The 27,827-nt window shown below is 37.9% G+C and overlaps 1 pseudogene; it reads left to right on the top strand.

Moving 5' to 3' along the window:
* The first annotated feature begins 343 nt into the window (after positions 1 to 343).
* LOC140927912 (uncharacterized) lies at positions 344 to 27,827 on the top strand (annotated as a pseudogene).

Genomic DNA, 27,827 nt, shown 5'->3' with positions numbered 1-27,827 from the left:
GATCAAAGAACTTTACTTGGAACTTGTTACATTTTTTCTACTTCACTGCCTTTGCATTACCTAAGTGTTTGTGTTTGTATGAATAAACGGGGACTGATGTTCGCATTACGCTGGGCTTCTATCGAGTGCAGCAGTCAGTTTTCCTATTTAACACGGAATGATTTCATTGTTTTCACTGTTCACCGTTTCAACAATAGGGAATAGGGAAAACGAGCCAATAAATGATTTTCCAGTAATCGGAGACTTAGTTATGCGCACAGGCTTATGGGATCGCCACAGGGCAAAACAACGAACGACTCACCACCGGTCTTCCACGTAAATCATTTTGTGAGCCTGTTGAGAAAGTATTGGCTGGCAGGTTATATATCACGCTGGAAAAATATGTATGGCAATAATGATCCTAATGAGATGGTAATCTGCCCCTATAACGATGCTCATCGTATTTCAGCAAAAAAATTTCCTTACCATTTGCCAAAGTGCCGAAAGGTAGGTGACGAAAGCATGGCCGCCCTCAGGATGGAATGATTTGGAAGGGTCGTTTCAATATTAAACCTCTAACAGAAGTCTCTAACAACACGAAGGCCTTCTTTCGGCTGCATCTGCTTTAAAAGTTATATATTTCTTTTAGAAACGCTTAAAACACACCAAAAAAACTGTTATGTCCAATTCGGTGCTTAAGTTTCAGTTTCATTCAATGGCTCTCTTTTAATTTATTTCACTTATAAACGCTCGTTACCGATATTGATCAAACTCATTCTCTCCTCACGGGATGCATTAACTCCCTACTAGCGTTAGATAATTCAACAAGAGGCCAGGCTCATGAAATTCCTGTCCATTGCCAACGAATATCAGAAACAATTCCTTTTTGGAACCTTCTCTTTTGTAAATGTTTGATGTTTGATTTTCTCTCATACAGTCGAAGCTCTCCTTGCGACCACTCACGTAAGCAATCAGTTCTAGTTTATACGACCACCTCTGTGAAAACCCGTTTGAACTGTGACTTAAACTTTGTAATGAAAAGCTTGGGTAAATGATTGCTCCTGCAAGCCACCATGACCACTTTTGGGAGAGTCCGACTTTTGGTTGAGGGTTGAGGGTTGAGGGTTGAGGGTACCATTTCAAGGGTTCATTTTTTTAAAAGAAATTTTCACGAAGAGTGCCAGATACAAAAAAGTTCAGTTTTGATTACCGCTGACACAGAGTGTTGACAGATGCATTGTAATAAAAGTGCACTTGTAAGCTATATAAGAGAAACTAGTCTAACCTTCCGTTGGTATTTAAGAAAATATACTTAAGTGGGAAGTGAGCAAGGAGCATCAGACATGCAATAGTTCAGTTTTAAATAGCGCTGACCCAGGGAAGGAGTCCAACTTTTGGTCAAGTTATTTAACAAAAATACACTAAAAATAAATGCCCTTATGACAGACAAATGGCCTTTAACTCATTTTATCATATCCAAAGCCCTGACTAGGGGACTAGCTGGTCATGCAATGCATCTTTCAATCAGGTTGCTTGAAAAACGCTGTGAGAAAACAGGTGTATGTATGTGTTTGTTGGGGAGGAGGGGGCTATTTAGTAATTTTTTTTGCAAGAATTTTTTCTTATTCTTCCAACCGATGGCCTTGTGTGAATTTTTTAAGGGCATTGCCACTCCCTCCCCCAGCTTCTAATCATGGCAAACTAAAAGAGAAAATAACTAGTCACAGACTTTCGATTCCAAAAAACTGTCTCAGGAAATCTTATGAACGAAACTTGCACAATTAATGAGAAAATGAGTGGCAAATTTACGTCAACTTTGGTTGAGCTTTTCCACGTGTCATGATGTTAGTGTTATGCAGAAAGCACGAAATCATGTATTATTTGCTTTTTCTGATGAATCACGATAAATAAAAAAGCTAAACACAGTTTATGATGACACTAGGACATTACGAGGCAATGCATTTTACCAGACAGGGTGTTGCAGTGATGCAATAGGCCAGTTGCACTAAGAGGTCATGTGACCAATGCTTCCTTTAAACGATTCGTTGGAATCTTGCTGATGCCAAAAATTGACAGAGAACATAAAAATTATCTTACTCCCGAAATTTGAGAGGGAACGCATTTAAGGTTGATATTTTTTGGCACTTTGATTTTTCAACAAAGCAGTATGATTTGTATTGGCCGCCATGTTGGAGGGCGTACTTGTGCCCTCCAACATGGCAGCCAAAACTACTTTTTGCTTATATCTTGTTAAACGTTTGATAGTTACGCTCAGATGTGCTGTAAACATTACCACATCATCTTTTCAACATTTCCCTTGAACTTTAACTGCAAAATTTGTGTTCTGAAAGATGTAATACCTAATTTTAAAAATCACATTTTGGTCACGTGACCAGCTACGAACTTACTCATTTTAAGAAAATGGTGCGGGTTTGAAAAACCAAATCACTGTTATTTTGTTTAAGACATGACCCACTAATCGTCTTTCGAAGGCAAAATCCTATAACTTTCATTTTCATAACCACGATGTCACATGATCTCTTAGTGCAAATGGCCTATTGTTTTAACAAAAAACAAGGCAAATTTTGTTAAAATAACAGTAACCTGGAAATGATTGGGCCATGAATTAACTCTTTGATCTTGGAAGTCATGTCTGCCGTTTTGGGGTAGCAGGACTTGTTATTGGCTAGTACAATAAGTATACTCTAAACACCAAAAATAAATCCCTTGAAAATCCCGAAACTTTTTTAACACATATATTATCAATTTTTATATGTGTTAAAAAGATTTCAGGGATTTATTTTTGGTGTTTAGAGTATACTAATTGTACTAGCTAATAACAAGTCCTGTTAAAGACACTAAAGCACAATAAACCCTGGAAATATTGGATTAGTGGGGACCATTATAGGTTGGGGGAGGGACTGAGATCCCCCCTCAAAAAAAGAAAAATCATTGAAGGTAAAATCTTTCGGGAAAAATTCAGTAACCACCCCTATGACCCCACAAGTGCAGTGACTACCCCACAAATGTTTCAACCAGTGATTGAAACATGCATTACATGACAAGCTAGTCAGGGCTGCGGAAACACTCAATTACCAGCCACTGTTCGAGAAATGACCCCACGCTCCTCCTGAGAGAGCAGGAAATCAAGCCTAGGCTGTGAAGAAATGAGATAAAGGTCTCTTCTCTTGTCTTTCAGTAGTGTGTTTATTATTTTCAGTGTATTTTTTTGAATACCTTGACCAAAGATTAGACTCTTTTCTTTTGGAAGCAAACAGTTGTTACAATGCCTCTATCAACACTTTGGGTCAGCACTAATAAAAAGTGAACTTCTGTGTTTCTGGCGCTTAAACTTTTACATGTCTGGCGCTTAAAAAATGCAAGAAAAGTTTTAAAAAATAGAAAACATGAAATATGTAGTACCCTCAACCCCTCAACGAAAAGTCGGACTCCTTTTGGGATTACCCAACTGGAATTTTTCTTTGTTTTTAAGCTTTCATAAGTGACCACTAAGAGTCTTTTTCATATAAGTCAACACCTTAATGAAACTGTACATTGCGCTAATGGTTCGTTGATTAAGATCTTGTACAGTGCAGTATTGTATGAAGGTCATTTCTATAGTGACCACTTGGCCTGCGTGGCAACAATTACTTACAGACCCTAACATACCCTTTATGAATTGCTAATGAGGTTCTGAAGCTCTTGTAAGCGACCACCCTCTATTGCTTCAGCATGCGGTTGCTTATGAGACCTAATTCTCGGAAGTGACCAGCTCTAGTTTGACCACTTTTTCTGAGATGGGCACTTTCGAGAGAGCTTTGACTTTATTTCCCTCTAAACTGAAGAACAATAGACTAATTTGCTGAAAACAATCACATTCATGTTACCCATTAAGGAGGGGAAATTCAACAGGTGGTGAATTCTACAGATCACGCAGAGTTTTCCAAAAAGGTCTGAGACTAGTGCACTTGTATGGTTGTTAAACAAATGGTGCTTATCGATTACCACACCTAGGTCTTTAACTGCAACTACTGGGGGGCAAGGTCTTAACCTAGGAAAACAAGAGAGGGCACTGGCATTTTTCTTAATGTTTGTGTAGTGCCAAAAACACAGAACTTTGTTTTATCCAGGTTTATCAACAGATGGTTATCACAGCACTATGAGGCTACATGTTGCAAATCAGGTTGAAGAGCCTCAAGGCCGACATCAACATCTTTGTTAGAAAATGCAAAGTAGAGCTTAGAAGCCTCCATATAAGACTTGAATTTACTGGTGTTAATCAAATATGATAATACACCTTAGAACTGTGGATTTCTACAGAAGTGGTACCAGAAAGTCAGTTTTACGAGACAAAATAGAGAATATTCAAGGAAAGCTGTATTTCATAGGCTTATGAATCTGTTTACCATGAGATTTTTGTGCCTCATTTTGAGACCGCAGGATTGCCCTTAAAACCGTAAGTCTCACAGCAAAATTGTAAGACTTGAAAGATTTCCACACAATGCCAGTAGTAATGCACTTGTCATCTTCTTCCCCCAGGGACGGGACTCCGAGCTAACCACGGGGATTGTAAAATGGGTGAAAAAAAGTTGAGAATTTTCTCCTGGGATGGAGAAATTTAACATAGCATACATGTCGTCCCCTCTGGGTCAAGTACTTCTCAACAACTGTCCCCCTGGGCCCATTTCCTAGAAAGATGGTTAAGCTAAACCCAGGATTAAATGAAATTCCTGCTAAGAGCATGTAACTCAAACTTACAAAATACTGCTGAGCTTTTAGTCTGAGACACAGTAATTATTATACAAAATGTTTCTCTAGAAGCAATGCATAGGAGGGTAAATACAAAAAAGGGAACAAAATCTTTTTCCTGGATTAGTGCTAATCGGCCTTTCAGAAACTGGGCCCCGATATCTACCTCTTCTAACTGGGATTTAGGGGACTTGTTTGATAGTTGTTTCTGTTGTAACCTGTGTAGTTGGCTTGATTTCTTGCACGCAACTGTTATTAAAGACCACAAAAGCACCAGTGGATCTAACATTAGGCTGTAACGCAATGAGAAGAATGGACAAAAATTCCTTTCAGTTCACTTCCCCCTTCATTGATTCTCTTGCCTTGGCTGATGTGCTCCCTAAAGATTGTATCAATGCTAACATATTGCTCTACAATTATTATTTTTGTTCTTCAGCAATATGCTAGTGGAGCGTGAAAAAATTGTCTGTTTCATTTCCGGCACGAGGTGCCAGTTGAGGAGTATGACTATCATCTGACCATATGTGAATACAAGGTACTATGTAAAGAAATCACAGGAAAAAAACAACAGATTCCCATTTTTGGATATTTTAGGGTATTTAAAGAATACCCACAAAAATCCCAAATTTAGAAGAGTGAGACAAGTCCCAATCAGGGAACTTGGTTGGGAATTCCCTGGTTGGGACTTGTCTCACTTTGCCAAATTTGGGATTTTTATCGGTATTCTTTAAGTACCCTAAAATTTCCAAAAATGGGAATCCGTTATTTTTTCCTGTGAATAAGACTATATAGTAGTTTGATTTAAGAACTCCCTTCAGCACTTGACACCAAAATATTAGAAAAAAAAAGAATTAGCCTGGCTGCTTTTAATTTTGTCAGGGTTGGGTTTGGTAAAATGAAGTTATAAGTTTTAATAGTGAAAACCCTCACTTGAAGTTAGCATGTATCTGGCTGCACATTTGTTGAACTGAGGTATCTTTCAGATAAAAGCTGTAGTTACCATGTTGGGACACATACCAAAGTGCTGCATACTTTGTGCCCAGGCAGGGGGAGTTGGGGGGGGGGGGGGGGGGGCTGGAGTACTCTAGATTTCAAGTGACAGGAATGATCGAAGGGTTTTTTTGGTTTGAAATGTTAGATTTCGCAATTTTTTTTTGGGAAGGAAAATTTTGGCAACTGTTTTTTTTTGGTAGCTTGATTTTAGTAGGTTTTTTTGGGGTATTATGATAGTTCCCACGTATCCCGCATGGTCTGTTTTTAAATGCAACCAAGGCATTGAAGTATTTTGTCGAATTTTCAGGTACATTTTGCACTCTATGGCCAAGACAATTATGTTTTTGAAAGGGAATTTATGTATTTTTAAATGTTTCATAGACGTTTTATAAATTTTTCTCTTCAAAGGCAATTGCTTTAAAGGATTAACTTTTTAGATTTTGAATACAAATTTTCGAGAAACGGCTTCTCTGTCTATTGTTTTGGGTTTGTTCATTCATAAAATTAGCTCAAAACACGATTGTGACTTCAACATCCAAGCTGAATTTAAGCTTAAATGCTTCTCACATTTATTACACGCATTACTTTTTGCGAAGATGTCAGGGTCAGGTTTTGGACACTTTTTGATACGTAGCTAATGAATTTTATTCGAAAATATTTGTTACTGTTTATTCTAGATTTTTAATATAAGAATTTTAAAAGCCTATTTGCAGTATAAGTTTACCGTGCAGTGGGTCAACGAGGGATCGTTTTTTTGAAGTGACAACTTCACAAAGTTGCGAGGACTTCAATGGGTTTCATAATGTTATGTTTGGCCTGGGTAGTGAGGCAATAATATCCGGCTCAGTGTTTTGGTAAGATTCCTGGTTTCAACCTTTGAAAGCTTTCTCGGCTTTCGGGAGTTTTTCCCCCGTTTGTCGGCCATCTTTTTAAGCGGGCGTGGGAACCTGAATTAAAACTACGTCACATTGTTTACGAAGTTTGATTGGTCAGTTATCTCTTCTTCTCGTTCCAAATATGGTACTTTCGAAAATGAATAATCACAAGCATCAGACGAAGCAAACATCTGAGAGTTACATGTTTCAACCCCTTATGAGTTTCTGCCATTACCCTTAAGAAAAAGACTCAGATTTCCAGGTCTCAGTTTAAGGACTTTAAGAAGTTAATTTTTTGTTCGTAAGACGTTTTAGGGAGATTCTGTACAAGTAGTCATGTACAAGTGCACTTCTGTAAATGAACTGTCACATAGAATAGCTAATGATTTTGTCAAAAAAATTACCAGTAATTGGCAGGGGAAATCAAACTTTCATTATTTTTTTAGAATAAATATACCACTTCATTCTAGGTTGCCTAAAAAATTTCTCCCTTGCATTCCGACTCTCGTAAGTGACCACCTCCCGTAAGCGACCACCAAGTGTTTGCATTTTGGGTCGCTTACGGGAGGTTTGACTGTATCTACCTCTTATTTCCAACTGAACTCTCTTGGAATACCTTTTATCTGTGTGTTTTTTAGGATACTATCAGACAGGACCTTGAAGAAGGTACGTTTAAAGCATGCAAAAAAATATGCATAGAATCGGGCTTGAAATAATTGCTGGAGAGGCTCTGGACATGATGACTGGCCAAATTCATTTTAGCTCGGTCACATATTGTTTCTGGCTGGTCAAATTTATAAGATAAATAACTCATTTCAAACAAGGGCCGACGAACCAAAACTGGTGTTGTTGCCTGACTAGTGAAAGTGAAAATATTTTTAATTTTGTGACCGAAAGTGTGTTAACCCTGATGTCTGTTTCAATACATGAATTGTAAACAATGGGTATAGTTGCATTTCTCCCAGGATTTCAGATCAAAGTTCTGCAATACACAGTAGAGACCTTTAGCATGAGGTAAACCACAAACCGCAGACCGCAAACCGCAGTTACGCGTTTGCAGTTTCGCGTTGCCGAGATTTTAAACTTTAGCAAGGCGTTCAGTTCAGTTCAGTTCAGTTCATTTTTATTGAGCGAAAATACAATACAATACAAGAATACATAAAGGAATTGTAAGGTTGTAAGGGAGCCCAGAAGAAACCAGAAGGCTTTATGAAGCCTCGGCTCCCCAGTCTAAAAGAGATAAGCAAAATAAAATGATATTCGCGGAGTGATACGTTAAAAATAGGAACTAAACAGAGACTGAGTTAAGTTATGAATTCAGAAACAAGATAAAAAAAATGGATTGGAACAGAATACTTTCCTTTGTTAGTATGGCAGAAAGGAATATAAAATTGATTTGAACTACGCGTTCATTGTTTAGGGCCGCTATGTTGTTTTCATCAAGTCGAAGTGCATCACTCTAATCGCCCAAAACATAGCAATAATTCATTGATTCGAGATCAAAAATCCAACAAACACATCACAAACGGATACAAAAAGCTAGTTCATACCTTTAAACGTGAGGCTGTACAATTTTTTGTGGCAAAAAACCTTGTCGTAAATCACTTACCGCTGGAAGCCCTTCCTGCGGTTCAAACGTGAACTGCAAACTGCAAACGTGACCGCAAGGCCGTGGTCACGTGACATTTTGCGGTTTGCGGTTTGCCGTTTCCCACAAAAAACCTGATGCTAAAGGTCCCTAGTGACTTGCTACATACTGATAACAACTGAAACAACTGAACAGCATGGAAATTTTAATTTGTTTCATTTCAATACAATTGAATGTGACCAGTCAACATGACCGGTGAAAGGATGACCGGTCAACTCATCGATCAGATTCAGTCCGGACATTGTCCGTTGGCCGGCCGTTATTTCGGGCCAGAGAATTGTTGGAAGAATGCTGTGTAATAGGCCCTTTGCATCTAGAGTCATTCACATGGTACAAAACCACCATGCAGAAGAGGAAGGGACACATTGGGAGAAATTTTGTTTGTCTTGTCCTGGAGCATCCATCGCTCCCAAGTATGTCTAGATAGTAGCTGCAAACTTAAGGGCCTGTTCCTGGGAATGCTTTATTTTGTGGAAGTTGTGTTCTTTTATTGCCTACTGGGAGAATTTTTTTTGAAACAACACTTAATATAGGGTTGAAATATTTTGTAAGGACATTTTGTTTTGTCCCCATGGTCTATTATCTGGTTACAATCGTTGTTTTTATTGTCCTGTACTGGTAAAGCCATAATTATTCACCTGTAAAATTTCCATTGATTGAACTATCATTTTAAGACATTAATGACTGTACATACATTTGTACTAGTGCATGGCTTTACCTAACATTTTTTATACCCTTCATTGTTTTCACTTTCTCAGTTTTCAATCGGGATGTTATCGAAGCCAAGAGAATGTGCCAACCACAGCCAACACCAGCAATTCAACCTGACAGTACTGAGGACTGGGAGTCTGGTATTTGATACTTTTATTTGAAGTTTTACATTCTCAGGAATGAAACAAAAATAAACCAACAAAAAGCCTCAACTAACCTAAAGATTATTATCTTTCACCTGACATAATGCAAATGAGCAAGAACCATTCTTCAAAGGGGTAAATTAAACATATATATGCATTATTGATCAGTTATTTTTGTGTTTTTATGGACCAAGATAAGGTTGAGGTCAACAAAAGTGACAAAAAAGCGAGAGAACAAGGCTAATATCTACCCATCTTAACCAAGCAAGTGTGGTCAAAACTGTATTTATCACGATCTTTGTCAAGAAAACCTTTTTTTTGCAGGACCAAAACCGGAGCAGGCAAGATATACCCATCTTGGCCACCTGGATATCCAACCAGAACAAGGGAATTGCATAATCTTGCCTGTTATAGAACCAGCAATATCATAACATTAAGTGCTGTTGCATTTTCAGAGGCTCTTAGTGAACCCTTTTCAATAGCAAGGTCTGAACCATCTAATGAACAAGAAGATGCATATGATATTGTACAAGCTATGCAAGAGGTTCAGCTTCAAGCACACACTGCTCCTTCTAGACCAGTTGATACCTCAGGGTGAGTAACAACAGTCATATAATAATGTGTGGTCCCACTTACTTTGTCAAATGTAGGCAGACCCTAGTGTAGTTGAATTTATTATAGGGACCATATCCACATTCAGTAAGAGAAATATAATTTAGTCCTTGCTTGTTTACTTTCCCCATAAATCTCTGAATGAGTCATTTTCACATTGTAGTTAGGCAAAGACAGCAAAGACATGTACCAAAAAGTGTGATGCCCATGTTAGGTTGTTGTTTTGCTCATTAAACCTATACTTTTTTGATGTTCTCATTGCCATCTTGTAGTTGGATCTTTAAGTTCCTATTACTTCCTGTGAAACAAAAGGAAGTGATTTCACTGGACGTTTTGATGTAAGCGTCATGTGGATGCACATGTTCAGTGGAAGGGCATGTGATGAAAGGGTTGCTCGGAGTGGTTTCTCTCCCTTCGTAGCATTACGTCTGGCCTGGAGAAACCACTACCCACAGGGTTAAGAAGGGTTGATTTGGGAAGGGATGTACGAGGGCAGACATGATGGTGACACCCCTGACTTGACCTGCCAATCTGTCCTAGACAATTCATGACTGACAAACTTCATCATTGTATGGTAAAATCCAGATAGTATGGTGGAACTATCAAGGCTAACTATGTTTGGGGAGTGGTGCTTGATTGTTTACCTTCCAGAGGAAAAACTGTTATCCATTTGGACAGCATTATTATTGAAAATAATCTTTTTGGTGGGAGTGAAATTTTTCAGATATGGGGAAAGAGATTTCTCTAAACGTGACACTTCCAGTTCAAATTCCTTACCCTGAAAAATGCCTTTTGCATCTTTTTGGGCACAAGTGATGGTCTAAGGTAATTGGGGATTTTGAAGTTTTGAATTGATTGGCACGTAAAGGTATTGTTCATTTCATGAAGCTGTATTACTAGTCATCAATACTTTCTAGCAACATTCAATAGCTTTTTTGAGATGATTTTAACCACAAAGGGCTTTTTCAATTTAGTTTGACAGCAACACAGAAGAAGAACCTAAAACGTTCTCAAAAACGGCAAGAGAAAAGGGAAGCTGAAGAGTAAGTGTGTCTTGCTACTAGTAATGTTCTCTGTTTCATTGCAAACAGGCTCAGTTATTAGCCACAATAAATAATAATACAATCGTAATAATAATTAGCTTTTTTTAAAATTATTATTGAATGAGGCTGAATATCATCTGAAGAATTAATTAAGGAGATCTCAGAGGGTGTTATCACCCTCCGAGATCTCCATAATTCTTCAAATGATGCAAAAGCCTCATTTTCAATAATATTGGTTTTTATTCATTCAAAATAATTCCTAGTTTAAAAACAAGCTAAACATGCTTACCTCCATCGATGTTAAGTTCATCTATGAATAGAGCATCATGTTTATTTGCAAGTTTAGGAGATAAAGAGTTGTTCAGTTCTGCAAATATTCTCCCAATAGCAGATGTCATCCGTTGAATATGGTGACCGAGCATTCTCACAAAGAATTTGGCCAGATTTGTGCTGCAACTTAAAAAAAAAAGAAAGAAAAGAAAATGTTTTTCTTTTATTGTTAACAAAAGATAAATAACAAAAGAAATAAATATTTTTACAACCAAAATAACAATAATAATAATTAAAAAACCATACCAAGAAAATGAAAATAAAATGAAATAAATGCACTTGAGAAAACAACAAAATAATAGAAAAATATTGAAAAAAAATATTGAAATGGAAAATGAAAAAAACCTGTGGGAACGACCAGCCGCTAATCATCTTTTACTTTGATCACAGATATAGTGGGCTGCGAAAATGGCAGGCTGTCGTCAAACATTTTGTTTCCATTTTGAAAATGAAATGTTCGAAGCCTGCCAAGCATTCTCATAGCCCATCATATCTTTGACCGGCTGTCCTATAAGGCCACGGCCATGGTCAGCAGTTTACGAGTTGGTCGAGTTGGTGCTGGTTACTGCACTTTTGATTCAGCAATTTTTTTTATTCTTTTGTTTACTTCTTCATCGCCTTGTCGTAAGGATCAGTTTGTTGTTTTATGATTTTCCACCAGGACCATTCAGAGGATAAAAAGCAAAGCAAGTACAGTAGAGCTCCAGGGAAACTAAAACCAGTTTGAGTTAGCAGGGAGTTCGAGTTATCGGGGTAAATTTAAGTGAAATTTTGGTCAAGGGAAATGAAATTTAGTTTGAGTTAAAAGGGAGTCCGAGTTATCAAAGTTTGAGTTATTAAGGTTCTACTGTAGAGGCACAATTCTCAAGAATACGTTGTCTCCCCATTGGCAACAAGTTTGGAAAAAGCTGCACTGGCGCATGAAAAGATGTGAAATAAAAGGAACAGAAATGAAGCTAGTATTTCAGACCTGCGGGCAGGGGTACTCCCTTATATAAGCCATGTAGGTATGTACTGCCCTAAAGGGTAGGGTTTCTGCGCCATTTTGATGTGAAATGGGCATGGTTTTCCAGGGATCTACTAAAGTGTATAAATGTATTTGTCGTTTCAATTCCAAATGAGTAAGAAAGAAAGAGAAATGTGCGACTATGAAATGGATTTTAAGAAATCTTTTTTTGTTACTTTTCTAATCTAAGTAATGATGACAAAATTTCTTGGAGGCCAGGTCTCAAAACAGGTATGAAAAGTGCCAATTTTTGGTCTCAACTAGGATCAGGATTTGGAGAACTGGGCAGCACACCTCCACCAGGAATTCCCAGGAATACCCCCCCCCCCCCCCCCCCAGGACTTCGAAGAAGTGATCCACAACCGCACGGCAATATCAGCGAACTTACTTTATCTTTCCTATGTGGTATTTGGTTGATATTTCTTTTGTGGCAAAAGGACCTTTGGTTGAGACCAAGGGTTGCTTGCTATTGGGCTCTGATGAGAGCCTCTGAATAATTATCTCTTGCGGTACAGTCATGGATCACCAGCTTCATTTCTGATCCTTTTTTTTAACATTTTTTCGTGTGGGTGCAACTCATTCCAAACTTAATGCAGACAGGCAGGTATACCACTTGTCTCGCTTCTAATCCTCTGAACCCGTCGGGGGAAGGGTGGACTGAACAAAGTTTTGTACTGGGCTCTGCCCAGAGGACCAAACCTTTACCTCTTTTGTACCCCTTTTATAACTTTCCATTGACAAATGGTACCCCTTTCACATACCTAGTGTAGAACTTTGCATCCTGTTTATCTGCTGTAAAATGGTTTTCCTGACAGTGTAGTATAACGGAACAGACAGAAATGGCTATTTCCTGGCACACACCAGTAGGCTGAGTTGGCTAGGAGGAATTGTGGGTGGCCTCTCTGAGATATATTTGGTTGTTCATTGCAAATTTGAATCAATCTAGGCCGGTATTCATTCAAGGTCTTAACTTTTATTTCATGTGTTAATTTTGTTACATTTGTTTGTAGCAATTTGGCAGTTGTTAGTTTCCATGTACCTCTGCCCCCGAAATGTCTTCACCACAGCTGATTTCAGCAGACGGGTTATATGTTCCCTTTTTCCCACGAAGTGGAAGTACTTGGTTTCTTTAGAGTTGTTTTTTTTTCGTCCTGTGTTAGCCCTTTTGGGCCTTTTTATAGACTGAAATGACATATTCCCTTACCCTTTCGTATACTTGAACTAGTGAAATCGCTACCTTTTTATTTACCTGAAGCCTGAGAGAGGTACCCCTTTCAGGAAGAGCCTCCCTGTATAAGCCATAACAGGTAGTAACTGCCGGCCTCTAAATCGCTGAATTGAAAGCGCAGTAACCAGCGCCGACCGACTTTTAAACATGGTCTGATAGGGCTGCTGGTCAAAGGTATGATGAGCCATGAGATCGGTTCTGGATTTCAATAATTTTTTGAGAATGATCAGCGGGTCATTCAAATTGTTCTTTTTCATTTTCTTTTCAAGATGTTGTACACGAATTATTGGCCACGTTCTCCACGGCAATTTGAAAGTTCAAAATGCTTTTACAGTCGTAGTCTTTAAGGGTTTTTGCTTTTTGTTTTTGTTTTGTTTTTTTTTTTTCAAGTGCATTTATTTTATTTTGTTGACACGTTTTGTTATTCTCCTTTTGGTTGTAAAAATATTTTTTTCTATTGTTATTTACATTTTGTTGACAATAAAATGTTTTTTTTTTCATATTTTTAAACAAGAAAAAACATTTTTGTAGCCTGCATAGGTGGCACTAGCAATTAATGGGTGCAAGAATGAATGGGCGCATGTGAGGGAGACACGCGAGGAGAGAGGGAGTTGCTGCCTTAGAGGTAGCCTGCGTAGCTGGCGGTATTGTGTACTAGTCAAGCGAGATTTGGCGGCAGAGCCGCCATTGGATCGTGGCTCCGCCGCCAAAACTTTAATCACACCAACACAATACCGCCAGCTACGCAGGCTACCTGAGAGGCCCATGAAAATTATTTCCCGCCCCTATCCAATTACATGGCGGCCACTGCGTGATCAGTCAAAATTTTTGACAGAAAACTATTAAAGCGTGGCAAAGTGCCATACATTTACCTGTTATAAAGATCAGCTATGCTATCTGATAATAGTAGAGCAATGGAACAATAAACCGACGAGAAACACACAGCATTAATCAGTTTCAACCAAAGGCATGATAAATAAGAAAAAAACAACGTCAAAAGTGAATATTCTTGTAAAGAGTGCATGCTATCTATTATAAAAAGCTAAATATTATTCTCTGAGATTACAAAATCACAACTGTATACAACAGATCACCGTGTACATGGAAAATGACCACTGCTTTTTCCACTTAAAGTGGCAGCCGTTTTTAGAGCAGACATGTCTTACTAAACGGACCTAAACTTCAGAACACAAACTGTACCAAGAAGTCTTTCAGGGACACTCAACGTCAATTTTTGGAAAATATCTGTTCCAAAGACGATTTGAGATCTAGAATTTTCGGAACATTTGATGTAAAATTTCTTGCTTGCCTGCCTCTCCTAGGATTTTCGAACATCTAAAAAATCATGTATAATTGGCCATTTTTAACAGATTTTTACCTTAAAAAGGTCACCCAGAATTTTCGGAAGCCTTATTTCTGACTGAAATTTTCAAAAAGGTAAGTTTTGATCCCTCTAATTTTCGAATCACTAGACTTTCAGCTAGGAAATCCGAGCAGATGAAAAATTTTGGGGGGATAAATATATACCTATATCTACCGTTTAAATACTAAAATACGTTTAACAATGCTTTGTTTAAGTCGTTTATAACTATATTATCGTTCGGTGCCCCTGGTCTTTATAGGATGCAGTAATGAGATATAAAAATGGCACCTCAGGTCGCCTCCGAACAAATAATAACAATAGCGAAAGGTTTTTCAAATTCATACCCCTGGTAAGTGTTTCATTTTGTCAATCCTGTCTAGGTTTTGATGGTATACGTTCCATGGACAACCAGCTGCCAATTTCTTTTTAAACAAAGAATATTTCCTCTAATCTTCATTTCAATGATTGGACAAAATAATCTTTTGTCTGTCGCTGCTTCTGCTAATGCATATTTGATGTCAAATAGTTCCTTTGTGAATACCGTTTAAACACTCAAACTTTTCTTTTAGATTACAGTCACATAGTCCCATTGAAGTGACCTTTAAGATCTGAACTTCCATTATACAGTTGACTCCCGATAACTCGAACCCTCGCTAACTCGAACCAAAATTGATTTCCCCTGGATTTCCATCATACATTTACTGTAACCTTACCCTTGGTAACTTAAACCCTCGATAACTCAAACCTCCCGCTAACTCAAAGAAGTTTTTGTTACCCCTCAGATCATTTCTATATAATTTTACCCTCAATAACTCGAACCATGTTGGATCGAGTTATCAGGAGTCGACTGTACCAGTAAGTGGTGTAATAAATAGAGAATAATACGTGGTCGCGCGGAGATATGGAATTTATCTTCGAGTGTTCACATAGATATTGAATGTGAACACAAGAAGATAAATTCCATATCTCCAAGCGTCCATGTATTATTCTGTTTATTATATAAACAAGAATCAGCTATTCCATAAACCAAAACCATGCCATATAGTCGAGAACCCGACAAATGTAATTCATTGTTTAAAATACTCCAGTATAAACTCGGAGCTCTACAAAGTACAGTAAAAAATAAATACAAATATTAAAAATGTCCGGTATCTTGTTCAAAATATAAAGACAAGATAAATGGTTAAAATGTTCTCAAACTATCAAATATCAATAATTTCACATGTAAAAATATCGTATTTTTACGTGTGTTCAGATACCACATTTCTCGGTGGTAGAAATCTTGTAAAACACTGCAGTTTATATAATAAAAGACCTTATTATATGGCTGAGTCTGTTTTCGCCAAGCGATTGGTCAATTTGCGGTCCGTAACTTGCTATGCGCACCAAAAGTTTTAAAGAAAATACTCATTTTGGAGCTTTAAATCTCTTTACCTCAGAAAAAAGGTTTAAATAAAATTATAAGAAGGCTGTCAACCGTGAGGACTTGGATGTTGACTTTGGCCTTCAACATTTTAAACTGTGTTTATTTGTGAACGAAGGGGATGAAGAAACTAACCCGTAATCTTATCGAAGAGGATTCTAGTCAGTGTTTGAAAATTTTATCGCAGTACACAGTTAAGAAGACGAAAATCGACTGGCAGAGATTCGAGACGTTTTGCCTAAAAGAAATGAGTAATTCCTTCGACAAATATGATAACAAACATACCTGCAACCGGTCATCTTGACAAGCTTCTTTGCCATTTGCAGTGTTTTTTCAAAGACCAACGAAAGAAAGATAGAAGCGAGTTCGAGCCAGACACAATGACCAGTTTTCAAAAGACTCCAGTGTCACACTAACGAGTGAATACTTACAGTGCTCTTAGTTTTGACCAAATAAATTTTAAAATATGTCTGTAAACCCCGAGGACTGGGATGTTGACTTTGCCTTTCCAAAATTTTAACCTAGCTTTGTTATAATGAGAACGAAGCTGATGTAGAAACTGAATTTTAACCTTACCGAGAAAGAGAATTTTAGTCAGTGTTTGAAAATTTTAACGCAGATCATAATTGAAGATGAGAATGAACTGGCAGAAAGAGAGGTTTTCCCAAGAACAATTAACGAGTGAATCCTTTGACAATGAAAACAAACTTACCTTGAAAAACTTCTTTGCCTTTTGCAGTGTTTTTTTTTACAAGGACAAAAGGAAGAAAGATGGAAACGACTTCTAGACAGACACATTGTCCGGTTTCCAAAATACTCCAGCGTTACGTTAAAGAGCTAAAACTTACAGTGCTCTTAGTTTTGACCGAATAATTTTTACTTTCTTGGAAACCCTTTGTTGTGTGCTATCGTTTTCGTGCGCCAATAAAAACTTTCTTTTTTGACGCCTGTCAAATGACTGTCAAATTGTGCGTCCTGCACTTGTTTCCGGTCCCCCAAACAGGAAGGAGCCATATAATAAACAGTTTATTAGCTTTTTTTTTTGGTCCGTACTGTAAATTACGGATCCTCGTTTTTTCCATCGATTTATGGCGTGCGCACTTCGCGCTTGGGCCATAAATCGATGGAAAAAAAACTTGGTCTGTAATTTACAGTACGGACTGAAAACTCAGCTAATAAGAGGTATTTAACTGCCTTTTCCATGTACTACATGTTCGCAAACAATCTTGTGTTTTCTTTGATTGACAGTTTTCTCGCCCAGCATGATCATTTTTTACCTCAGTAGAACTCTCGACCAATTGGGAATGTCCGCACTCCCAGAAAGTGAGTTGAAACGATTTTCCTGGGCCACTAGGCAGGCGCTCCCTCTCCCTTCTCGTATGTCTATCTCATGCGCTGGTTCTTTCTTGCGCCAATTTTATACTTCCAAACACCTGCTACGCAGGCTATTTTTTGTTTTTGAAATCACAGCACAAATCTGGCCAAATTTTTTGCGGAATGCTCGGCCACCATAGTCAAGTTGTTTTCTTACTGTTCTTGCTATGTTTTTAGCCAATAGTTCGTGAAATGATGGAAATGTTCTGCCATTTTGTATTCACTACCAAAACAACTCAACCTCGTCCCTAGGTCTTCTCGGTTAACAGTTCAATAGTCTGGCAATTTGGCTGCATAATTGATGTCATCAGTTCACATATCGCAAGATTCTTCCAAATTTGGTTGACTAGCCAATCAGAAACGGAGAAATATTTTGATAAATATAATTATTTTATTATTATTATTACTGTCCCATTATGGATATATTTCTGTTTTGGTTATATTTTATCCTTTATTTAAATTTTATTTTCCATTGTCATGGGGTATGATAATGTGTGATAAAATGTTTCAAACAAAAGAGTGTGAAATTTAAAACAAAGATATTTGCGCAGTCTTTGACTGTCGTTCCTCATTCTTTGCTGCAAAACCACATGGAAATGCTTGCTATGCAGGCTATTTTATCTGAGACTTTATATTTTTGGGTTTTTTAGAAATACTCAAGAACCTCAGATGACAGATGAGGAAAGAATACAGGCCATTGCTACTCAGTATGCTGTCCTTACAAACAAGACATCAGGTAGAACAGCAGGTTTTGAATTGTATTTTCCTTATTTCAAACTCATTATCTACCTCCTTTACTGACTTATAAACAAAGGAAAAATAAGGAGGAAGCATGCCTGAGCCTTTAGGGCACTGGGCTATAATCCAGGGGCTCTGAGTTCAAGTCCCACCCTTACCAGTAGCTCTTTTTTTTGTCAGTAGTCTTGAGTTCAAATCTTTGGGAACGCTTGTAAAGTAGCCAACTGGTTTGCCTCCTACAGTAACATTTAAATTGAAGTGCAGTATGTACGATAAGAGAAAAGATGCCAGTAAGTTTAAGCAACTGAGTAGCGAACATGAATATCAAGGTAGTAAGTGTTCAATTTGAACTATTCAGTATTATGCCATCTTACTATGGACACTAACTTGATGTTGCAAGTTGTCTGCAGTAGCAGTAGTTGACTGTGTTCCAAAGTAAGGGAATTTTTTTAAACTTATTAAAGGGTACAAACCCAGATAATAGGTCTGAACATGTTGAACCACTTTTAAAAATAATATTACGGTAGAAGATAAATGGGTGTATTAAAAAAGCGCAAAGTCACTGTTGATAAACTGGTAGATTTTCCCTTCAAGTTGCCTCATATGTATGTTTCAGGTAAAAAATTTTGAATCTAGGTTGATTCTCAATTTTGTTTGTCTCCTAGGGCTAGGAGACAGGGAATTGAAAATCATCCTAAAGTTAACCCCAAATTACTTGAAATCAAATTAATATAACAATAACATTCTATTAAGACTGTCAATTGTGATTACTTGTTATGTTTTCACAATTCCAGGCGGCTTCGTGGACTTTCTTACAATCTTAAACCAATATTGCCAAAAAAGTCGAATTAATGTTCCCAAATACAGTGAAGTACCTGGTGTGCTGGGTGGATATGGTTCACAGGTGTTTGTGAAAGGTCAGATTTTCACTAACATGAAGTACTGTGCTACTAAGAAGGAAGCCAGGCATGATGCTGCAAAGGTCGCTTTGCTTGGTCTCAACATCCCTGTGGGTTAGTGTGATCAATACTTTACGTGTTATTATGAAAGACCAATAATTAAATGAAATCAGAACTTTACCTACAGATAAGGATGATGTTACAAGTTTTAAGAAGTCTTGTAAGGAGTTGGGGTTTTGTACCTGTGTTTAATTTTTTTTTAGTTAGGAAGTGCTTCTGATTTGGAGAAATTCATGCATGAAATCCTGTCACTTTCAAAGGTTTGTTGTAGTAACAATAGCTAATAATGTCTCTATTTCACATTAGTTGAGTCGAGAAAAGTTAAATTTGCCACCATAAATATTGTTTTGAAGGCCACCCTTTTTTCAGACCAGATCCTTGAATGTAGTAAGCAAGTTATTTACTCCTATTTACATGGAGCTTTTTAATTTTCTTTTTTCCTGTTCTATGGCATTAATTTTGTCATTAGGTGTATATTAAAGTCATAATTTTTTAACAGTTGACCCAACACCCAACAAACCAATGGCTGCAAGATCTGCTACAGATCATCAGAGACTAAGAGAAACACATGAGTTACATCTTCTGACCCAAGCAGGGCAGCCGCAACCCAGGGGGAGGGGGCTGGGGCAGCCAGTAGTTAAACCTCCTAGCTCTTCTTCCATGTCATCTGCTGGTCCACCAGTCTCCCAACAGCCTTCTCAGAATGGAGGTGATGAAACTGCCTTCAGCTTGCCTGAGGTAATGATCATTTTTCTGAATTGTAATCTATAAAAAATTATGCTGTAAACAACTTTTACTCCAAAGTCATGGGAAGATCTCTCAAATTTCCTAGTGGAAGGACTTCCAGCGGGGAAGGGTGGGTATTCAAGCCATGTATCAGGCCCATGTTTGTTGATGGCTAATTTTTAAATTAGCCTGAGAAAACAGCTAACATTTTGCGTCGGCACTATTAGTTTCCCCCTCAAAATGATGCTTTTTAGTCATTTGGTGGTAGTCAAGTGGCAAGGCAGATGCACCAAGGTGACAATTCATGCTTTGGGATTGTTCAGATAAAAGGTTTGGAGCAGAATATGCTCTATTCGGCCATATCATCATGAGGATAAAAGCTCCTTACCTGCCTGGCAAGAAAAGATCTTTTTAGAAGGCTATTTGTTAATCAAATTTTTACATTGTCTGTTAATTTTCAGGCAACCAATGGCGAGGCTGTCTCTGATGAGTGGACAACAGTGACAAGAAAAGGTAAAACCATTTTAGCAAACAGATTCCATTTTGCTTTTTATAAGGTTTTGACTTTTTAATAATGTGGTTACTTCAGGTCAGGAAATTGTCAGGGAATTAATTTTTTGTTTAGTTCACTAAAACAATTTTGCCTGACCCAAAATATTACTTTTTTCACTTTTTAAAAAATTTCAGTTACAGTAAAAACCCGCGTATAAGAACCTAGAATTTTGGAGTTCAGGCTGAACAGGTTCTTATATTTTGGAGTGTTTTTTTCCAATAACAGGCTGATTAGGTTCTTGGTAGGTTCTTATTTGCAAAAGTTATTTTATAGTAATAGCATTCAGGGAACTGCAATAGAACTAATATGCTATAATTGTAAAGCATTTACAAAAATGTCAAGCCTTGTTGTCGAAACAAGTCCAAAAATCATAAGTCCTGTCCTGCTCAACAACAAAAGGTAGAAGGACTGACTGGACTTGATCAACATTGTACCTTTGTTTTGGCATCCATTGTCCGTACTTTTGGTCTGGAACAGCATTGCTCCTCCTTCTTTTTGATTGGACGGCTCTCCTTAAATTCCTATGAAATTCCTGAATGGTCTCTCTGGCATCATCTGCAGAATGCCGTTTTTTTGTTGGTTCTTCGTCTCAAAGAGATATTATTTCTTCGCTTGAATCGCTGAAACCAGTTGTCGCTGGCTTTGAATTTATTCGCCTCTTCCTTTCCGTAGCAACTTTCGATTTTCTTCTTCATCTTTGATTAAATCCACAGCTTGGAGATTTTGCTCGCTTTCGCTCGCCTGAGCTTGAATTCTGTGAGAACTAATTTTACTGCAAGCGGGTATCTTTCGCTGTTTCTGGCCTTTTCGCAACCATCTTTCTCCTGAGCCTGACCTCTCTCACCCCTCCTGCATTGGCTTTGCGTTTGTTGCGTGCTACTTCCGCAAGGATTTTGTCCCTGGCCTTATTCCACTTGATAACGAGACACTTGCTGATTTGTTTTTCCTCAGCGACTTTCTTCCATTTATTTTCGGCGTTGCTCATTGAATCTAGAAGATCAAGAGTTTGCTTTTTAAACTCTATCGTGTAGGATTTGCGGTTAGAACTTCCACGTCGGCTTTCGCCTTTAGTAGTGCGCGAACTGTCATCTCGGGTGATTCTTCCCTCAATTTCTTGAACATCATTACTGATTTGCAAGCTTATGCTTTGATCAGAGCCTTCTTGAACACTGTCGTCTGCGCTGCATTCAGGATGCTTGAACCTCAGGTGCTTAGCCTTATGCAGTATTTCTGTGATGTTGTATAGGTCTCCACTTCTCAGTTCAACTTTTTTGTGGAAACCACAGTCGAATAAAGTTCGATTCATTTTTCTAGAAGTACACAAACCCGCTTGGAACAGAAATGTGCATGAGCCTCCCACGCAGACGTTCTTACGGGTTCGTCACGCAATCATTCCCCTCCCACGTTCGTGGGGTAGGAACGCGTGACGAACCCCTAAGAACATTTGCGTGGAAGGCTAAAATGTGCAGCGATCAGCGAAAAATCAAGGTGCGAAGAGCCAGCCATCACTGCGTGCCAGCGGCCTTCCAAGTGACACAAAGAACGCCTTGCAGAAATTATCACAGCGTGTTTGCTATTTCGCCCGGCTATTTCGTCTGGTAAAATCTAAGCTTTCACGTGCTAAATCGATATTTATTTCTCAAAAACCAACCATAAGCAAGCTGGAGCAATGGCAGATGACTACGAAGTCTTTATTGAGGCTAGTGTTCGAGTTTGTCATGCATGTTTCAAAGATTCGACCGTTGTCAAAGTGTTGATGTGCGAAAGAGAACTCGACAATGTGCACGGCAAACACGCCGTTGCTGTCAACAATGAGGAAGGCAAAGTTGTTGGACATGTTCCAATAGAACTATCAAAGGTGTTTGCCCGATATATTCGTGATTTTGGGGAAGTGGAGGCTGAGTGTATCGGTGTTCGATATAATAAAGGAGGAAGCAAAGGTCTGGAATTTCCAGTGGATTACAAATTGTCGGGGAACTTGCGGTACCTGGAAAAGCTGGTCTCAAGGATAAAGAAGAGAGAAACCACATGCGACCTCAAAATTTCAATCATCAGGATCAGAACCACTAAAGGATTTAAAGACAGAAGCAGAACCATAAATTGTTTATTCTGGTTACATGTATCAGTGTTACAGTTGAACTGAAAAATCTTAGAGAAACCTGAAAGTATTTAAATAGGGTTTGGAATTTTACGCATGTCAGATAAACAAAGAAAAACTTCATGGACGACATGTGCATTCTTTACTTTATTGATATTTTGTCACATGCACTAAAATCACATCTGGGCACTTACAGAATCAAGATCCAAGAGAAAAGTCCTGTTTTTTTTTTATATTCTGTATTTAAAAAACTGTTTTGATTTTTAAATGTACTGTACAGTTTTTATGACTGTATTTGTAACTACAGCAAAGTTTTATGGAAGGAATAATATTTTATTGGTAAGACTAAAAAGCATTACACTTCAAAAATTGTCACAATTAAAATCCAGAATTTGAACATCAAATCTGGAGTGTTTTTTTATATAAGAACCTATGTTTCTTTGTCAGGCTGAATAGGTTCTTATATATTTGGGTATTAAAATGCAAAATTTCAGCCTGTAGGTTCTTAAATCACTAGGTTCTTATACGCGGGTTTTTACTGTATTGAAATAATACTTCTATTAGTCACGTTTCCTTATGAATCCCCTGTTATGTGGACTCTTGGTTTGCTCTGTTTGGGGTCTGTTTTAAAGTGCGCATGGAGTACAATTTTGCCCCTCGTTCTACCTTAATTTTTTTTGTCATTCAATTTCACAAGGGACAATGTGATGGTAAAATTCATGATTTGGCATAATGAGAACTTGTAAGCAGAGCGAGACTCTAAAAATGCAGTCGTTTCTTTTTTGTCGGTGGGACCTAGTTTGTAGGCCACGCGTTCCTTGCGAAGACCGTGGAAACTGGGGATAAGGATCGTGGCGACTTTCACTGGATGCAAATGAGTCTCGTGATGAGCATGCGGTATATTTTCGGCGACGACTGAAATGACGCATGTAAGTTGGCAATGACGTAATTTTCCTCGAATGGAGGCCCTTGATTTTCGTGTAATTATGCACGACATGCAGGCACTGATTAAAAAGGAAATATCCCCAAGTAGGATGAGAAAATTTTGTAGCGGGGAAATCCTATTTTGTGGTGTTTTAAGGTGACTCGACCCAGTTTTTTTTAGGGGGTACCATCCTACTTTGAAGCTCTCTGGTATCCCCTCCTTTACTTTTGTGGTAAGTATAACACATAGAATGGATAACATATAGATCAATCTACAATATAACATAAAATTTTTGGCGATCGGAGTAAATGTCACGTGGTTATAATGCCACGCTCCTTTAAGGTCTGAGTCGAAAATCTGCTGTTGCCAGCATTTTTTCGTGATAATCTCTCGGCTACACATAGTGCGCATTAGTGCCTTGCGCTGAACAGAGTTTCACCAAAATCGCAAAGACCCAATTCGAGAAATTCAGCGGTTTCCAAATTTAGGTCATAATTTATGCGAAAATGATAAGCAAACTTTACACGGATTATATCTAATAAACTATGTGATTCATCTCTGTATTTTGGGCATCCTTATAACAGATGGGTCCTTGCAAGTCAGCAAAACGCTTTAGGGGCTTGTAAATGCGCGCGATTTCGAGCAAAGCAAACATATAGAAATTATAGTTTTCGCTATTTGTTGACGTTTGTCAGCGTTTAAGAGTCAATCTCACGAAAAAAAGCATTTTCTTAAAAATTCGTAGTTTTTTTTCCTTCAAATTTTTTCAGGGCCACAATTGATTAACTAACTACCCGGACTCTGAATTTCATGGTCATTGAAAAACTGTGACATTACCTTCTATAAGCCCAAACTTGAGTAAACATTGAAGATTTTTAGCGTTTTGGCTGAGTTTGTGCTTTGGGAGTTGTCTATTGTTTCTAGTCTGTCATTATACAGCATTCTTGTCCAGCACGCGTGCAATGACCACGCTTGGCTGACTTCCGAATGCTCATCGAGATATGATAATTTAGTATAAGAAAATAGAAGGGATTCCCGTGGCTCGCATTAAACCTATGAAAAAATGATATTTTTTTTAATAGTAAGTAGATTTAGTGTGTAGCACTTCTTGATTTTTTTTCAAAGGCACAAGAAGCACGAGAATTGATGAAAAATTGTGAGTTAAACCTCTATGTATCACGGGATGGCCTGTCTCACTGTACCAAAATTATCATATTCGGAAGTCAGCCAAGCGCGGTCATTGCACGCGTGCTGGACAAGAATGCTGTATAATGACAGACTAGAAACAATAGACAACTCCCAAAGCACAAACTAAGCCAAAACGCTAAAAATCTTCAATGTTTACTCAAGTTTGGGCTTATAGAAGATAATGTCACAGTTTTTCAATGACCATGAAATTCAGAGTCCGGGTTGTTAGTTAATCAATTGTGGCCCTGAAAAAATTTGAAGGAAAAAAAACTACGAATTTTTAAGAAAATGCTTTTTTCGTGAGATTGACTCTTAAACGCTGACATACGTCAACAAATAGCGAAAACTATAATTTCTAAATGTTTGCTTTGCTCGAAATCGCGCGCATTTACAAGGCCCTAAATTGTTTTGCTGACTTGCAAGGACCCATCTGTTATAAGGATGCCCAAAATACAGAGATGAATCACATAGTTTATTAGATATAATCCGTGTAAAGTTTGCTTATCATTTTCGCATAAATTATGACCTAAATTTGGAAACCGCTGAATTTCTCGAATTGGGTCTTTGCGATTTTGGTGAAACTCTGTTCAGCGCAAGGCACTAATGCGCACTATGTGTAGCCGAGAGATTTTCACGAAAAAATGCCGGCAACAGCAGATTTTCGACTCAGACCTCAAAGGGGCGTGGCATTATAACCACGTGACATTTACTCCGATCGCCAAAAATTTTATGTTATATTGTAGATTGATCTATATGTTATCCATTCTATGTGTTAGACTTACGATAAAAGTAAAGGTGGGGATACCAGAGAGCTTCAAAGTAGGATGGTACCCCCCAAAAAAAACTGGGTCGAGTCACCTTAAGGCGTTACGTTTCTCAGAATATTGTCGCAATTACTTTCGGAAATCTACGGTTAAATAGATTCACTTTGTTTTATGTATTTAATTGATAGATTTTCGCAGTTGTTAAGATGTGAAGTCGTGTTGCACTTTATAAATACTTGATAAATTAAGTATCCACGTACTTTTTACGTGCGTACGTGCGTAAAATTTGCGTTCGCAAAAAAAATAGAGGCAATGTATGAAAGTTCGCACGTACAATTATGTAAGCGTAAAAGTAGAAACTCGCTCAACTTGACGTTTAATCTCAACACTTTATATCTTAGCTCTGTTTTATTTACGTGATTAAAATTTACGTGCGTTAACGTGCGGAGCCAAAAACGCGTCAGTGGAAATCCACCCTAACGTTACGTATGTGTCACAGATGTGTTTATACGGGTAGCTTTGAACCTGACTATCCGCGCACTCTGCTTGCAGCACTTCATGTCCATAGAATAGAAATCCCATATCGAGCTTTTCCGGAACGGGTTGGTCGAAGAAATCTATTGCTTGAAAGTGTTGATTATCTTGGAACAACTGATCACTTCAGTGGTCGAACAAAAAAAGAATAATCTTAATCAGCAAAACTTCAAGGTTTACTGAAAAATGAGGATCGAGGAATTAGGGATCGAGGATCGGTTAAAAAGAACTTGAAAATACAATGAATAAATAAATGGTGGACCAGTGGTGATGTGGGCCGCAGACTGTAGATACATTTCACAGAACATAACCCCGTTCGCTGTACTGAACACTAAATTCAAGTAAACTAATCCGAGTCTGTCTGAGTCAGTGATTGTTTTGACGAGAAAGTGAAATTTTCCGGGAAAATTAAACGCTTTATCCCAGTGATACTGTAATAAAAGAAAAAACTTTAACAGTTTTTAATTTTTAACTGTACATTTGCTTTCAGTACGACCCCACCAGCAATGTTGATCTTTTTGTCGTGCTAAAGTAAAGTTCTTATCTATCTATCTATCTATCTACCTACCTACCTACCTATCTGTCTGTCTGTCTGTCTGTCTGTCTGTCTATCTGTCTATCTATCTATCTATCTAAGTTCTTATCTATCTATCTATCTATCTATCTATCTATCTATCTATCTATCTATCTATCTATCTATCTATCTATCTAAAATGCATGCTGTGTACAACTCTAAACATTGTACTCTGAGACTGTACGGAGATATTTAAAGTAGATAATAAGCAGCTATGGAAAATGTAATTACTTTCAAGCGGTATTGATATCTTATAAAACGGACAACAAATTCAGCAGGAATACGCGCAAACTGAATTAACTGTGTGTTGTATAAGGTTCTGTTAAACTTACACAGTTTTCCTGTGCTGAACATATACTGTACCGAGCCGTACTTTTGTCCGGTACAAAGAAGCTATGTATATTTATACTGACAGAGTCAGGGGCCCCTGATACCGATAAAACTCATCGTTCAATTTTTTGAGTGTAAAATCCCTGAAAGAGTACTCCTCAATGGATCAATATCAATATGTAGAAGGTTTTCAAAGGTCTCACACCGGTTTGAGGCTAAGTTGTGCGGCCTGTCACTCCTTGCAATTTTTACTTTTGAGTATTTACATTATGACATAACACTCGTTTTGTATTCCAAACGAAAAAGTAGTATAACAGCACCGGCGCCTTTGACAACAAAACTTATCTCCAAGCAAGCGAGACTCAACGCTACTAAGAGCGTTCTTGTTTTAGTGTAAAACGTAAAGTTGTTAGACTGAGGAATGAAGACTAGGACCACATTCCTGTGTTTAACTTTGATGTCACTTCACTGGGGCATTAGTTTTGGAAGAATCTTACAACAATTTTCATTATGAGTGACCCAGAGTTTATACATATATTATCAATGTTTTAAAATGTTTGATTGCAGGTGTTAAGAACCCAGTTTATCAACACTCACTAAAGATGGCTGGACGTGGTCGAGGAATGATCAGGAAGTGAAAGTTTACTTATACATTTAATTAACACCAATTCCTCAAGACACAAGAGGGAGTCCATGAATACCAAACAAAGATTTACAAAGCGTGGAGAAGATACTGGTGGACAATGGAGAGAGGATGACTAAATGGTATCAAGATACTCTTTCAAAAGTCCATTACGATAAATATCAAGCTATGGTTTTGGGAAATCCAAAAGGAGAAAGGAACGTTGAACGGGATATATGTGGTGAAAAAGTCGAACAGTCACAATCCATCAAGATCCTAGGTGTAAACCTAGATGAAAACCGAAACTTTAGAGATCATATACGTAGTGTGTATAAGAAT

The sequence above is a fragment of the Porites lutea genome, chromosome 2 (assembly GCF_958299795.1).
Source record: "Porites lutea chromosome 2, jaPorLute2.1, whole genome shotgun sequence".
Taxonomy (NCBI): domain Eukaryota; kingdom Metazoa; phylum Cnidaria; class Anthozoa; order Scleractinia; family Poritidae; genus Porites; species Porites lutea.
Note: the sequence above shows the minus strand (reverse complement) of the source record. Positions and strands in the feature narration are given on the sequence as shown.